Raw genomic sequence first — 15,660 nt, forward strand, 5'->3', positions numbered from 1 at the left:
TATTTTTTAACATTCAAATAACAAACAGCATGCAATCTCTGAGGTTTGGGTGTATAGTACTAATTTGACTTGTAGAAATTATACTGAAGTCCTTGAAACAGATTGTTAAACTGCTGTTCATCGACAATGGGTTTCTAATGAGAGCAGCACAACACCTTTTAATCAGGTATGTTGAGATCATCTATGAATCCTCTTTTAACCGCTATGAATTTGTGTGCAAATATTCTGTATGTATTCATTATCATGAGAAGAGAGACAGCAATATAGGCAACTGGGAAGTGTATGCATGTAGGCCAGTCTTTATTTTATTGCTTGGTCTATGAACTGAGTCACAGGTTCACGCCATTGTCACTCTGTAGGAAGGGCTGTCCTGTTTAGTGTCTTTTGGGGCCTGCGATCTCTGTTTTTATACACTGTCTGGCTACTCTGTTGGTTTCTTGGAATTCTTTGACTTGCCCATATTCCACATCTAGTTAATGATCCTTGCTAAGTTTTTCCTCTGTTTCATGGCTTCCCAGTCAAATCCCAACCCACTGACACTTGATTTATCTATGTGATTTGATTCTGATCCTTACGCTATGGCAGTGGTCTTTTAAAGGTATCAGTTAAAAATAAATCAACTGCTGGCATCATTTATTCTTACTTTTCCATTCACAAGAAATGACAAATGGAGACAGCTAGAGTTTTGAGCGAGGACTATCAAAGTTGGATGTGAGGGTGTAAGCCAGTGGTTCTCAGTCTTCCTAATGCTGTTTAATAAGTTACCCTTTAATACAGTTACTCATGCTTTGATGAAACCCCCATCATAAAATCATTTCACTGCTATTTTACAACTATAATTTTGCTACTGTTGTGAATCATAATGATTTGTAATGTAAATATCTAATATGCAGGATATCTGATATGTGACTCCCCCACAAATTTATAACTGCTTGTGTGAGCTATCTTCTTGCAAAGAACTGATCATTTCTGGATTGTTAGATGAGAGAAATACATCCAGTCATTAAGCTACTGCTCTTGTTTCGGGAGGAGGAATGAATAAAGGGGGAGGTTGGTAAGGGTGATGAGATGTGTTAGTAGACAAAGGCTTCTGTCACCAACCCTGACAGTCTCAGTTCCATCCCAAGGAGTCACATGTTGGAAGAAAAAAAACCAGTCCCTGAAAGTTATCTTTTTTTTTTCTGTACACCTGCACCACGGACATAAGCATCCCTCCACCATATATAAAACAACAAGCAAAGTAACAAATTAACTAATTAAATGAAAAGGGTGTGGTTCTGTCTTTCTCTTATTAGCATTGCCTTCATCTTAATAAACATATTAGCATAATATAAGATATACTAGTTAGATCTGAGTTCTTTGGAGCCAGTTACTTAATCTCTGACTTTCTTCTTTTTTTAAGTGAGCATAGCACAGAAGGCCCTGCACACCCATCTTTGTTGCACTATTCACAATAGTAAAGGAATGAAAGCAAACTAGATTCTTATCAACAGAAAAAGAGATTAAGGAGATATGAAGTATACATGTGCATGTACACACACACATATTGGAGTTATATAAAACCTTAAAGAAGAACTGAATTGTGTAATTTTCAGGAAAATGGTTGATAAGACAGACTAAGAAAGATAAATATATGGTTTCTCTTTGTGTAGAATCTACACTTAAAGTAATATTGTATTCAAATTATAAGATTATAAATATATACATACAGACACATAAACACATGTAAATGACATGAATGTAGAAATTGGGGTATATGAAAGGGTAGGGAAATAAAGGGATATAAAAAGGAAGACAGAGGGACCAAATTAATGTAAACAAAGAGAAAAGAAGACAATATTGCATTTTGTTTCATAAATAGAATCTTGTTTTAACTACATATATGTCTTATGTATGGCATGAAAGCATAAGGAAGATTATTAAGGAAGCGGAGAATAGGAACACTAGGTGAGCGAGGGGGCCAGAGGAGTCAGAGAATAGGAACACTAGGTGAGCGAGGGGGACAGAGGAGTTGGAGAATAGGAACACTAGGTGAGTGAGGGGGACAGAGGAGCTGGAGAATAGGAACACTAGGTGAGCGAGGGGGACAGAGGAGCTGGAGAATAGGAACACTAGGTGAGTGAGGGGGACAGAGGAGCTGGAGAATAGGAACACTAGGTGAGCGAGGGGGACACAGGAGTTGGAGAATAGGAACACTAGGTGAGCGAGGGGGACACAGGAGTTGGAGAATAGGAACACTAGGTGAGCGAGGGGACAGAGGAGCTGGAGAATAGGAACACTAGGTGAGCGAGGGGGACAGAGGAGCTGGAGAATAGGAACACTAGGTGAGCGAGGGGGACAGAGGAGCTGGAGAATAGGAACACTAGGTGAGCAAGGGGGACACAGGAGTTGGAGAATAGGAGCACTAGGTGAGTGAGGGGACAGAGGAGCTGGAGAATAGGAACACTAGGTGAGCGAGGGGACAGAGGAGCTGGAGAATAGGAACACTAGGTGAGCGAGGGGGACAGAGGAGTTGGAGAATAGGAACACTAGGTGAGCGAGGGGACAGAGGAGCTGGAGAATAGGAACACTAGGTGAGCAAGGGGGACACAGGAGTTGGAGAATAGGAGCACTAGGTGAGTGAGGGGGACAGAGGAGCTGGAGAATAGGAACACTAGGTGAGTGAGGGGGACAGAGGAGCTGGAGAATAGGAACACTAGGTGAGCGAGGGGGACACAGGAGTTGGAGAATAGGAACACTAGGTGAGTGAGGGGGACACAGGAGTTGGAGAATAGGAGCACTAGGTGAGCGAGGGGGACAGAGGAGCTGGAGAATAGGAACACTAGGTGAGCGAGGGGGACAGAGGAGCTGGAGAATAGGAACACTAGGTGAGCGAGGGGGACAGAGGAGCTGGAGAATAGGAACACTAGGTGAGCGAGGGGGACAGAGGAGTTGGCGAGGGAGCTTGAATGTGGACAAAATATACTGACCTATGCATGAAAATATAATAATTAAATCTATTATTTTGAATGTTAACTAAAACAGAAGCAAACAAAGAATTATGTTCAAAGGCAGTTATGAGAATCAAGTACAGTAGAATATGTGAAGTTAACTATGTAGAAGAAGGGGCATGGGATATACATATATATATCATAAGCAGAGCGTTTACTAAGAAACATGAATAGTTCAGTGTTTTCAGGATAAAGAAATAGACTCATTGGCATATAAAATTCACTATAGTACTGTGTTAATAAGACTTGAAATGCATGCTTAATGCACAATTCTTGAAAATATAATTGAAAATAAATGTGTGGGTGGCCTTAAACCCAAAGTGACAATCCCAAACATAAGGCTCTGTATTGACACTTTTAGAGACCTGATTCTGTATTTGATTTGAGAATGAATTTATTCTTTCCTTTCTTGCTATTCTCATCTCACATGAGAAATCTCACGTTATTTTTTTTTGCCTAACGAATAACAAACATGATTATAGACCTTCAGCTATATAGAATTATCTGAGCATATGTAAAGCATATTAGAATACTGTTTGTTCTCAAGCTACGCTATAGTCCCATTGTATAAGGGAAATTTATTGAACCAATCATCATGTTTTTGTGTCAGTTCAAAGACTTTACAACCACCTCATGCGCGATTGGGAGACACATTTTCATTTAAGTGACTTTTTCACTTGTGTGGTCTCTTTCTCTGGCTGTTCTTTATTCCCATGTATTTTATTAGTACTACCAAACATGAAAGATTTCTTTTGTTGTTTGAGTTTGTATAACTATATTCATTATGTTGAGAGTCTGTCCATGAAAATAAGCAAACAACTTGTTTGGTATCATTAAAATTTGAAACTTTAAAATTTAAATCTGAGAATTATTTTTTTTTTCAATCTTCAGCCCAATTAGATCATCAGCTCCTTATACTCATCAAGGTAAGAGTATGTTTCAAAATACACTTTTGGGCATATGTTGTCAGGAAGCTCCAAGAAATTTATAAAAATAATGTTTGAGTCAATTATTAACATAAGCAATGTAGACCAACTCTAAAATTGAGATACATCTCACAGGCATAAACATGTACATTTTAAATATGTACATTTTAACAATGGAGAGCATTAGTGCCATCCTGCAGATCAAGGAATAAAGTGTGTGCAGCCATTTCTGTGCATATATTTAAAGACTGTATGAGTGGAACTAATTAGAAAAGCCATAACAATGATCCATTTCTTTCACATCTACCTGTTTTTGTAGGTTGAATAGTGTATTGGTGATCGAATCCCTTAAAATATGACCTCCTGGAAATAGTGTTTTTATAAAAATAATTGAGTTAAAATGAGGTTGGCTGTAGTATTGTATGGCTCTGGTGTCTCTATGGAATAGAATTTGGAAGCAGAGATGTGTGTACGCATTTGACAGTGTGCAGAGACATAGAGAGAAATGATCACATTCATGCCAATAGGAGATGTCTGGAACAAATCTTCCCTCACAAGATTCACAGAAATCAGCCACACCAATACCTTCACTTCCCCCCACCTCTCTAGAGGTGTGAAAATGCATTTTTGTGATAACAACTCCGTCTCTGGTACTTTGTAATTATATCCCTATCATGAAAATGTAGGTTTGTGCATAAAATGCACTTTTTATTTCATAAAGAAATCTTAACACAAGAATCTCAGTGTTTGGCATCATTTTCCATATACTGGTAAAAAAAAAAAAGCCTGAGGGTTTTTTTTTCATAATACTCTTCTTTTTGTATCTCATATTTAAACCATCACCAAATATTTCTTAGACATCACCACTTCTCTTTATTTCCATGTGTCTTAGAATGTCCAGACTACTATATCTAAAGTATTAAAGTAGCTGTCTGACTTGTCTATTTGTTTCCATTCTTTCTCTCCTACAGTCCATTCCTGAAGCAGAATGAGAGTTAGAAAATGTAGATTCTATGTCCTTTCCTTGTCTTAGACCTTGCTATGGATCTTCTTTGTTTATTGAGTAAAGACCAGAAATCTCATGTATTTTACCAGTCACCGTAGGGTCTGAAACTTTATTCTTAACACTGTCATTGACATAAATAACCAGGAATATCTAAAGATTATGATTTGGCTGTTTTATGCTGTTTGGTACCAAATAGTATGGAGCTCAGATTTCTGAAAAGAGGGAAATAAGTAGCATAAATTCCATGATATTTTGGGCTTTTATCGACCAATACTTTTGAAGATTAAACAGAATACAGCAATCGTACTGAGATTAAGAGCAATCAGAGGTCCAAGCTAAAGATGTAGTGAATATTGGTAAGATGGAGGAGTTTTGCCAAGCTGTAGACTCTTGCTCAGGGGAGTCACTGAGGTCTTTGGCTAAATATCACATTGGGTGTAGTGTAGGTAAGAAAGGATGAGTCTTGGGAAAGAGAAAACTGATACAAGAAGATGGAAGTAATACCTTGTATTCTACCAGACCATCAGGGACTAAAGTTGAACCTCAATAGAACAGAAATAACAGAAAGCCTGCACACACATAGAAACTCAACAGGTCATTACTCAATGACAACCGGGTAAGGGAAGAAATAAAGAAAGAAATTAGGAGTTCCTAAAAATCAAGGTACAACATACCCAAACTTGTGGGACACAATGAAAGCAGTGCTAAGAGTCATAGCACTAAGTGCCTTATAAAAAGATTGGAAACATCTCATGCAATCAACTTAATGGCACACCTGGAAACCCTAAGAAAAGAAGAAGCAGACACACCCAAGAGGAGTAGGTGGCTGGAACTAATCAAATTCAGGGCTGAAATCAATAAATTAGAAACAAAGAGAACAATTCAAAGAATCAATGAAACCAAGAGGTGATTTTTGAGAAAATCAACAAGATAGACAAACCCTTAGCAAAAATAACTAAAAGACAGAGAGAAACAATTCAAATCAACAAATTCAGAAATGAAAAGAGAGACATAACAACAGACACTGAGGAAATTCAGAGAATCATTAAGTCTTACTTCAAAAAGCCTATATGCTGCAAAAATTGAAAATCTAAATAAAACAGACAATTTTCTTGGTAGATTCCATTTACTAAAGTTGAGTCCAGATCAGGTAAGCAAATTAAATAGTCCTATATCTCTTGTGGAAATAGAAGCAGTCATCAAAAGTCTCCCAACAAAAAAGGCCAGGATCCAGCATAGAATTCTAACAGACCTTTAATGAAGAGCTAATACCAATACTTTTCAAACTACTTCACGAATTAGAAATGTAAGGAACACTAACAAACTCATTCTGTGAGGCCACAGAACCTTGATACCTAAGCCACACAAAGACCCATAAAGAAAGAGAATTTCTGATCAATTTCCCTTATGAATATTGATGCAAAAATACTCAATCAAATACTTGCACACTAAATTTAAGAATACATAAAAATATCATTCACCAGGACCAAGAAGGCTCCATTTCAGGCGTGCAGGGATGGATCAATATACAGAAATACATCAATTTAATCCACAATATAAACAAAATGAGAGAAAAAAACCACATGACTATCTCCTTAGATGCTGAAAAAGTATTTGGTAAAATTCAACACCCATCTATTTTAAAATCTTGGAGAGATCAGGGATACAAGGCACATACCTAAACATAATAAAGGCTATATACAGCAAACAGATAGCCAACTTAAAATTAAATGGAGAGAAACACACAGCAGTTCCACCAAAATCAGAGACTAGATAAGGCTACTCATTCTCTCCATATCTCTTCAATATAGTACTTGACGTTCTAGCTAGAGCAAAAAGACAACAAAAAGAGATCAAGGGTACCAGCATCCGAAAGAAAGAAGTCAAATCATTGCCATTGGTAGATCATATGACATTATACATAGGTGTTGGTAGATCATATGACATTATACATAGGGGTTGGTAGATCATATGACATTATACATAGGTGTTGGTAGATCATATGATATTATACATAGGTGTTGACAGATCATATGACATTATACATAGGTGTTGGTAGATCATATGATATTATACATAGGTGTTGACAGATCATATGACATTATACATAGGTGTTGGTAGATCATATGACATTATACATAGGTGTTGGTAGATCATATGATATTATACATAAGTGATGGTAGATCATATTATACATAGGTGTTGGTAGATCATATTATACATAGGTGTTGGTAGATCATATGACATTATACATAGGTGATGGTAGATCATATGACATTATACATAGGTGTTGGTAGATCATATGACATTATACATAGGTGTTGGTAGATCATATGACGTTATACATAGGTGTTGGTAGATCATATGACATTATACATAGGTGATGGTAGATCATATGATATTATACATAGGTGTTGGTAGATCATATGATATTATACATAGGTGTTGACAGATCATATGACATTATACATAGGTGTTGGTAGATCATATGACATTATACATAGGTGATGGTAGATCATATGATATTATACATAGGTGTTGGTAGATCATATGACATTATACATAGGTGTTGGTAGATCATATGATATTATACATAGGTGTTGGTAGATCATATGATATTATACATAGGTGTTGGTAGATCATATGACATTATACATAGGTGTTGGTAGATCATATGATATTATACATAGGTGTTGACAGATCATATGACATTATACATAGGTGTTGGTAGATCATATGACATTATACATAGGTGATGGTAGATCATATGACATTATACATAGGTGTTGGTAGATCATATGATATTATACATAGGTGTTGACAGATCATATGACATTATGCATAGGGGTTGGTAGATCATATGACATTATACATAGGTGTTGGTAGATCATATGACATTATACATAGGTGATGGTAGATCATATGACATTATACATAGGTGATGGTAGATCATATGACATTATACATAGGTGTTGGTAGATCATATGATATTATACATAGGTGTTGGTAGATCATATGACATTATACATAGGTGATGGTAGATCATATGACATTATACATAGGTGATGGTAGATCATATGGCATTATACATAGGTGATGGTAGATCATATGACATTATACATAGGTGATGGTAGATCATATGACATTATACATAGGTGATGGTAGATCATATTATACATAGGTGTTGATAGATCATATTATACATAGGTGTTGGTAGATCATATTATACATAGGTGTTGATAGATCATATTATACATAGGTGATGGTAGATCATATTATACATAGGTGTTGGTAGATCATATGATATTATACATAGGTGTTGGTAGATCATATTATACATAGGTGTTGGTAGATCATATTATACATAGGTGTTGGTAGATCATATTATACATAGGTGATGGTAGATCATATTATACATAGGTGTTGGTAGATCATATTATACATAGGTGATGGTAGATCATATTATACATAGGTGTTGGTAGATCATATGATATTATACATAGTTGTTGGTAGATCATATTATACATAGGTGTTGGTAGATCATATTATACATAGGTGTTGGTAGATCATATTATACATAGGTGATGGTAGATCATATTATACATAGGTGATGGTAGATCATATTATACATAGGTGTTGGTAGATCATATTATACATAGGTGATGCCAAACTTTACCATAGAGCCCCACAGGCGCTGGCACATTCATCAAAGCGGCTGAATTCAAGACTAAAACAATCAGTAGCATTCCAGTATACAAGTGAGAAATGGGCCGAGAGAGGTATTAGACAGAAAGCACCATCCGCAATAGCCACAAATAATATAAGTATCTTGGTGTAACTCTAACCAAGCAAGAGAAATTCTTGTACGAAAAAACTTCAAGTCTCTGAAGAAAGAAACTGAGGAAGATCTCCCATGCTAGTGGATCAGGAGAATCAACATAGTAAAAGTGGCTGTCTTACCAAAAGCAATCTACAGATTCAATGAAATTCTCACCAAAATTCCTACACAGTTCATTACAGACATTGAGAGATCAATTCTCAATTTCATATATATATAAAAAAAAAAAACCAGAATAGCTGAAACAATCCTGTACAATGAAATATCTTCTGGAGAAATCTCCATCCCTGGTCTCAAGCTGTACTGTAGAACAACAGTAATAAAAACGGCATGGTACTGGAATAGAAATAGGCTCTTGATCAATGGAATCGAAAACCCAGAAATTAGCTCACACAGCTGTGGACATTTGATTTTTGACAAAGAAGCCAAAACCATACAATGAAAAAAAAAACAAAAACAAAAACAAAAACGTAGCATCTTCAACAAATGATTCTGGTTTAACTGGGTCTCTACATTTAGAAAAATGCAAATAGATCTATATTTATCACCCTGCACAAAACTAAAGTTCAAGTGGATTGAAGACTTCACCATAAAGCCAGACAAAATAGATCTGTTAGAAAAAAAGATGAGGAAGATCCTTGAACTCATTGGCACAGAAGATGACTTCTTGAACAGAATACCAATAGCTCAGGCTCTAAGATCAACAATTAATAAATGGGACCTCATGAAACTTAAAAGCTTCTGTAAGGTAAAGGACTTTGTCAACAGAACAAAATGACAGCCTACAGACAGGGAAAAGTTCTTCACTAAGCCTACATTTGACAAAGAACTAATATCCAAAATATATAAAGTACTCAAGAAATTAACACTATCAAACCAAATAATCCAATTTAAAAATAGGGTACAGAGCTAAACAGAGAATTCTCAACAGTGGAATATTGAACTGGTTGAGAATCAATTAAAGAAATGCTCAACCTCCTTAGTCATCAGGGAAATGGAAATCTTAACGACTCTGAGATTCTATCTGATACCCATCAGAATGGCTAAGATAAAAAACTCAAGTGACAGCACATGCTGGTGAGGATATGGAGAAATGGGAACTCCCCTCCATTGCTGGAGGCAGTGCAAACTTTTATAACCACTTTGGAAATCAATCTGGTGCTTTCTCAAAAAATTGGGAATAGTGCTTCCTCAGGACTCAGCCATATCACTCCTGGGCATATCCACGAAAGATGCTCTACCACACAACAAGGACACTTGCTTAATTATGTTCATAGCAGCTTTATTCGTAATAGCCAGAATCTGAAAACAACCTAGATGTCCCTCAACTAAAGAATGGATAAAGAAACTGTGGTACATTTACCCAATGGAATACTACTCAGAGATTAAAAGCAAGGAAGTCTTGAAATTTGCAGGCAAATGGATAGAACTAGAAAAGATCATCCTGAGTGAGGTAACACAGACACAGAAAGACAAGCATGGTGTATACTCACTCATAAGTGGATATTAGCCCAATGTAGACATTCTCTGAGAGACCCCACCCAGTTGGGGCATCAGGACAAATGCTGGGACTGGCAGCAGGACTCTGGGTGGAATGCTGAGAGTTGTATGGAAGAGTAGGGGGGGGGGGGCGGATGGAAGGACCCGGAGGGTTCAGGAGCCCTATAAGGAAACTAGTAAGACTGGCAGATCTGGACCCAGGGGACTTGCACAAACTATTGCACCAACCAAGGACATTGCATATAGAGAACCTAGACCCCCTGTTCAGATGTAGCCGATGGACATCTTATTCTCATTCTCCACCTGTGTTGGGGCGGGTGCTACTGGCATGAACCATGGTGCCTGTGATTTGATCCCTTCTCCTTGTCCGGGTGGCCTTGTGAGCACACAGAGGAAGGGGATACAGGCTATCCACATGAGATCTGATAGGTGGTGGTCAGATGGTAGGACAGGAGGGTCCCCCTGTCAGAGGCCTAGGGGAGAATAATAGGAAGAAGGAGGGAAGTGGGGTGTGAATGAGAAGATGTGAGGGAGGAGTAACAATCGGGATTTAATGTGAATAAATTATAACAAATAAAAAAATTAAAAAAGGAAAGAGGAGAGGACAGCCCTGAAGTAAATTCTGTTCAAGAGTTACATAAACAAAGTAAGAAACAACCTTAATAACATCAAGTTGATGTGCAGGCAGATTTTATAATGTGCAGAAGCAAAACACACTATTTAGAACATGTTAAAGCAGACACCCAACCACTACAGAAACACCACTGGGTATCAGTATTAACATCAACCACTGAAGACTGGAAATAATGAATGGTATGTGGTAAGAAGGGAAAAAAAGTAGGAATGTAAAAATGACTAATTCGTTCAAATATTACAGAGAAACTAGAAGATAATGAGGAAGCACATGTGAAATCTCAGTAGGGAACTGGGTACAGATTTAGCAAAAGAACCCTGCAATTTTTTAAAGCTGAGAACATCATGCCAGAGCTCAAGTGTTTACTGCATTAAACGTTGCAGAACGCTAAGTGTGCAGAAAGACAGCAGAAACTATCTAAACAGGGTAACTGAGGGCTAACAGGCAACCAACCAACCAACGAACCAACCAAAAACAAACAAACAAGCAAAAACAAATACAACAACAAACAGAAAAAAAAAAAAAAAAAAACCAACAACAATTTCCCAGAGCCTCAGTGGCTTGCAGAGCATGGTGAATGTTTTGAAGAAATAATGGATCTTCAGAACACATCCTGATCAAGTTGCTGAAATGCAGTGCAAACAAATGAAGAGTAGAAAGGGAAATCTGACACGCTTTGCCACAACAGAACAGGATGAATAATAGTTCCTGCCGTTCCACCAAAATCACGCGACGAGAAGCAAACGTTGAGTATATTTTGCAGCTCAGTGTCCTGGGAAAGCCTTTAGCCTCAGTCAGGTGGGGCCTCCACACCAGACGTGATGTGACTCTTGCACGGTTACACGCCGAAGGAACTCTGGCAAAAAGGAAAATGACACCACACGAAAAGAAGAAATCTAGAAATATCCAAATGTGCATATGATAAGATCTGTTTTGAGTTACTAACGTAAGAGATAATTGATTATCACATAAAAGTAATTATGTTACAGAACTCGTAGCATGTTTGGAAGAAAACTTATGAAAAATATGCCACAAAATGTGACAGTGATAGGTAGAAATGTATTATGAGAAAGCTGTCGCCTCAGATGTGGAATGAAATGTTGGAAGATAAGTTATGTGATGAGTTTAAGGCTCACATTGCAAACCAACCCTCCCTCCCACCAAGAGTACAGTTTGAAACCCAACAGAGGATGGAAAAAACCACATATTAATGTTCAATTAAATAAGGGCCAAAAAGAAGGAAACTGTAAAGGGAATAAATAGGACAATTAAGGTCAAATTAGAAGGCAGCATTACTTAGATGAATGTTAACCAACTCCTTAAATGAGAATGGTGTGGCTTTTCTAATGAAAAGAAGAATTCTTTCCAATGTGGAAAGAAGAGCTTATTGTCTGCTATTAGCAATAGAGGCTTTCTATGCAAACTGTCATGTTAAAAGTAAAGGTAGGCTGGGAAAGACCCAGAGGGGACAGGACCTTCACAAGAAGGCCAGCAAAGCCAACTAACCTGGGCTCAGGGGGCCTGTGGAGACTGAAGCAACAGCCAAGGACCACGCATGGACTGGATCTAGGCCCCTTACACACACACACACACACACACACACACACACACACACACACACACACACACACACATATCCAGTGAGCAACTTGATCTTCTTGTGGGTCCCACTACTAAGGAGAGCGGGACTTGTTTCTGACATGGACTCTGTTGACTACTTTCTGATCACTTCCACCTAGCATGCTGCCTTGCCAGGCCACATTGGAAGACTATATGCTCAATTCTAGGGAGAGTTAGTGAGGGAGGCCCCCCTTTCCTGAGGGTTAGGGGATGGTGGAGGTGGCAGGGAGGGTGGGACCAGGAGAGGAGGATGGGGACTACAGTGGGGGTTTTGTAAAGTGAATAATTAAACAAATAAAGTTAATTTTTTTTCAAAAGTAAAGTTGGGCAGGGCTGAAACGTTGAGTCCTTGGTTCCTCTTCCGTAGGATCCGGGATTGATTCCCAGTACCCACATAGCACTCATACAGCTATTTAACATTAGCCCCAGAGGATTTGACGCCCTCTTCTGGTCTTTGTGGGCACCACACATACAGACAGACACAACACCATTGACACATTGTATAAAATAAAATAATAATGTAGATGAAATAGATACATTCTTTAAATGCTACAAATGCTTCTCAACACTGTACAAGAGGGTATATAGAAAGACCTGCATGCTCCTATAGTTTCAGAAGAAATTGATACTTTTTGTCAGAAAGCTTCCTTGAAAGAAAGTGACAAACTCAAGTGGCTTCATTTGGGAGATTTTCCCACATGAAATTGGTGTCCAGATTTGTGCATCTGCCTCCCCTGCCCCAAGAAAGTTCCCCTGATTTCCAGTCCTCATCATGGCACAGCACGCACTGTTCTATACCCCCTACCCCTGGTGTGATGCCAGAGCCTTAACTCCTTGTTTTCTATTAAGTAAACCTCTGTTCATAGTTGTCCTACAAACGAGCATGTGTTAAAATGTTAATTTTATGTTTTTACCAGATATATGAAAGAATTTTTGGTACTCCCACAATCTAGCCGGCATTTTATACTATTAAATAAATGTTTTAACTTTTGCCATTTCTGAAGGTGTAGAGTGGAATCTTACTGTGGTATTTTTCTTTTTTATTATTTTTCTTTTTTTTTTACATATACAGTTATATTATTACTACACATATATAGAATAAACTACCTATAGCAAGAAGAATAGTGTTTTGGCTATTTGTATTTGGCAGCCTTGAAGAAAACATATTTCCTATCTTGGTAAGTCTAAAATTCTGAAATCAATATCTATCATATCTCATAATTATCCACTTAAAACATCTATCTAGACGTAAAAACATCTTAACCGCTAAACAACTAAACTTAATTGTAAAACTAAACTATCTGGGATCTTCAACCCCATCAGAGACTTGAGAAGGAATAAAATTAATTACCTGAGTAGACAGGAAGTACAGGCTAGCAGCTTCCAAAATGAGAACACTATAGAGACAGTTTGCTGCCTGAACAGCCACCCAGAACTCTCTATAACATTGGAGCATCATCTTCAGCCTTCTGGCCCAATATATCTGACAGACATATTTGTGAGGCAGGAACTATTGAGGACTTGCTTACTCTCTCTTGGCAGAGTTTGGCTGTTTGACTCTGCCTTTATCCAAGCTTGCCCATTATTAGGCAGAATTCTTTCTGTGGCAGAAACAAGGACACTTTCCCCAGTGGTTGGTTTGTCACATTTGAAGCCATGTCCGTAAGGAGGTTCACTGATGCTCACCATCTTCTTTGAGGTAGGCTGGGTATTGACAGAAGTTAGCCTGTCTTATTGTCAAAGAATCTTTAAGATAATAAAAACATCTTTCAATGCCATATTCTGTATGTCTCTGAGGTTTTTGAAGACCTTATCTATTTTACCTTATCTATCTATAGAATAATATCTATCTGATAAGCCTAGGATGTATATTCTTGTGATAAAAATAGAATAGTAATTGACATGACTATGATTTGATCAACTAATAATTAACTTGCATTACTTAATTATTTTAAGCAGCCTGCAATAGCACTTTCAAAGTAATGGAAGTAAACCTTGTATTATAGTTGAGTTATATGGGTACAATATTTCATATTAGAGTAGAAATATATATGTGCATATATATGTGTATGTGTGAAGAATAATCTTAAATTTAAATTCTATGCCAATGTATCAAATTAAAATTATTTTGCATCAATATACAAAATTCCATACCAGTGAATAAAAAATAACCTACTGAGTAACGATTAAGGCATTAAATTGAGGAGTAAATTCAATAATCTACTTTTTGGTCTAACATCCCTATATATTTCTATATTCCTTCTTCTTTCTCTTCAACCCCTATCTCCAAACTTAAGAAAGAAAGATAAAGGGAAAAAGAGACATCCCCGAGTCCAACCTTGTTTTCTTTCTGAATAAGACCAGTAAAAGCATATAACCAACTCCCAATGAAACCAAACATCTATAGGCCAAGAAAGCAAGTAAAAACCTACTCAATCCCTTTAAGGGAGATGGGGCATTGTTCTCTTAAGGTTTCTTCTGGCTGATTTGGGACAAATAATACCTTTGTAGGGAGGGACCCAAGTGAAATTGAGAAAAAGTGTTAACCAACCCAGGAATAGTATTTGTGGTCTAGTTTCTAAATGCATTTTACTCTAATAATAATAAGCATTTTTCCGTGAGCATATTGTCATTCTACATATCTTCTCTAGCAAAATACCTCTAAGTTTTTTCTTGTTCTTTTTCTTTGTACTTTGAAATTTTTTTCTATATTCAAGTTATACTTTATTTTAAGGGAGAGGAAATATTTTTTAAACTATACAGAAACAACTAAGAGTGGAGATTTTGAAATGAAAATTGAAAGTGAATGTGACAGGATTGACCAAGTCAAGGTTAACTAATTCTCCATTTTGTGTGGATCAGACTGACAGCTATGTCAGAAATAAAACTGTATCAAAATAAAACCCACCACCAACAAAACACACTGAATGTAACCAGTAATCAAACAAGACATACTTGTCAAAAAGTAATTAAAGATAAAAAACCACAGTGGTATATAATTTTCACTCCATGTGTGTAGATCATTGTTGCTGGTCATAAAACATCTAAATATTAGAGCCTTTTATGATAATTTATATTTTAAAAATTTATGCATGCATATAATATGTTTTTTATCAAATCTATCCTTAGTCCCCCACTTCCAATTC

Source organism: Acomys russatus, chromosome 30 (genome assembly GCF_903995435.1).
Source record: "Acomys russatus chromosome 30, mAcoRus1.1, whole genome shotgun sequence".
Taxonomy (NCBI): domain Eukaryota; kingdom Metazoa; phylum Chordata; class Mammalia; order Rodentia; family Muridae; genus Acomys; species Acomys russatus.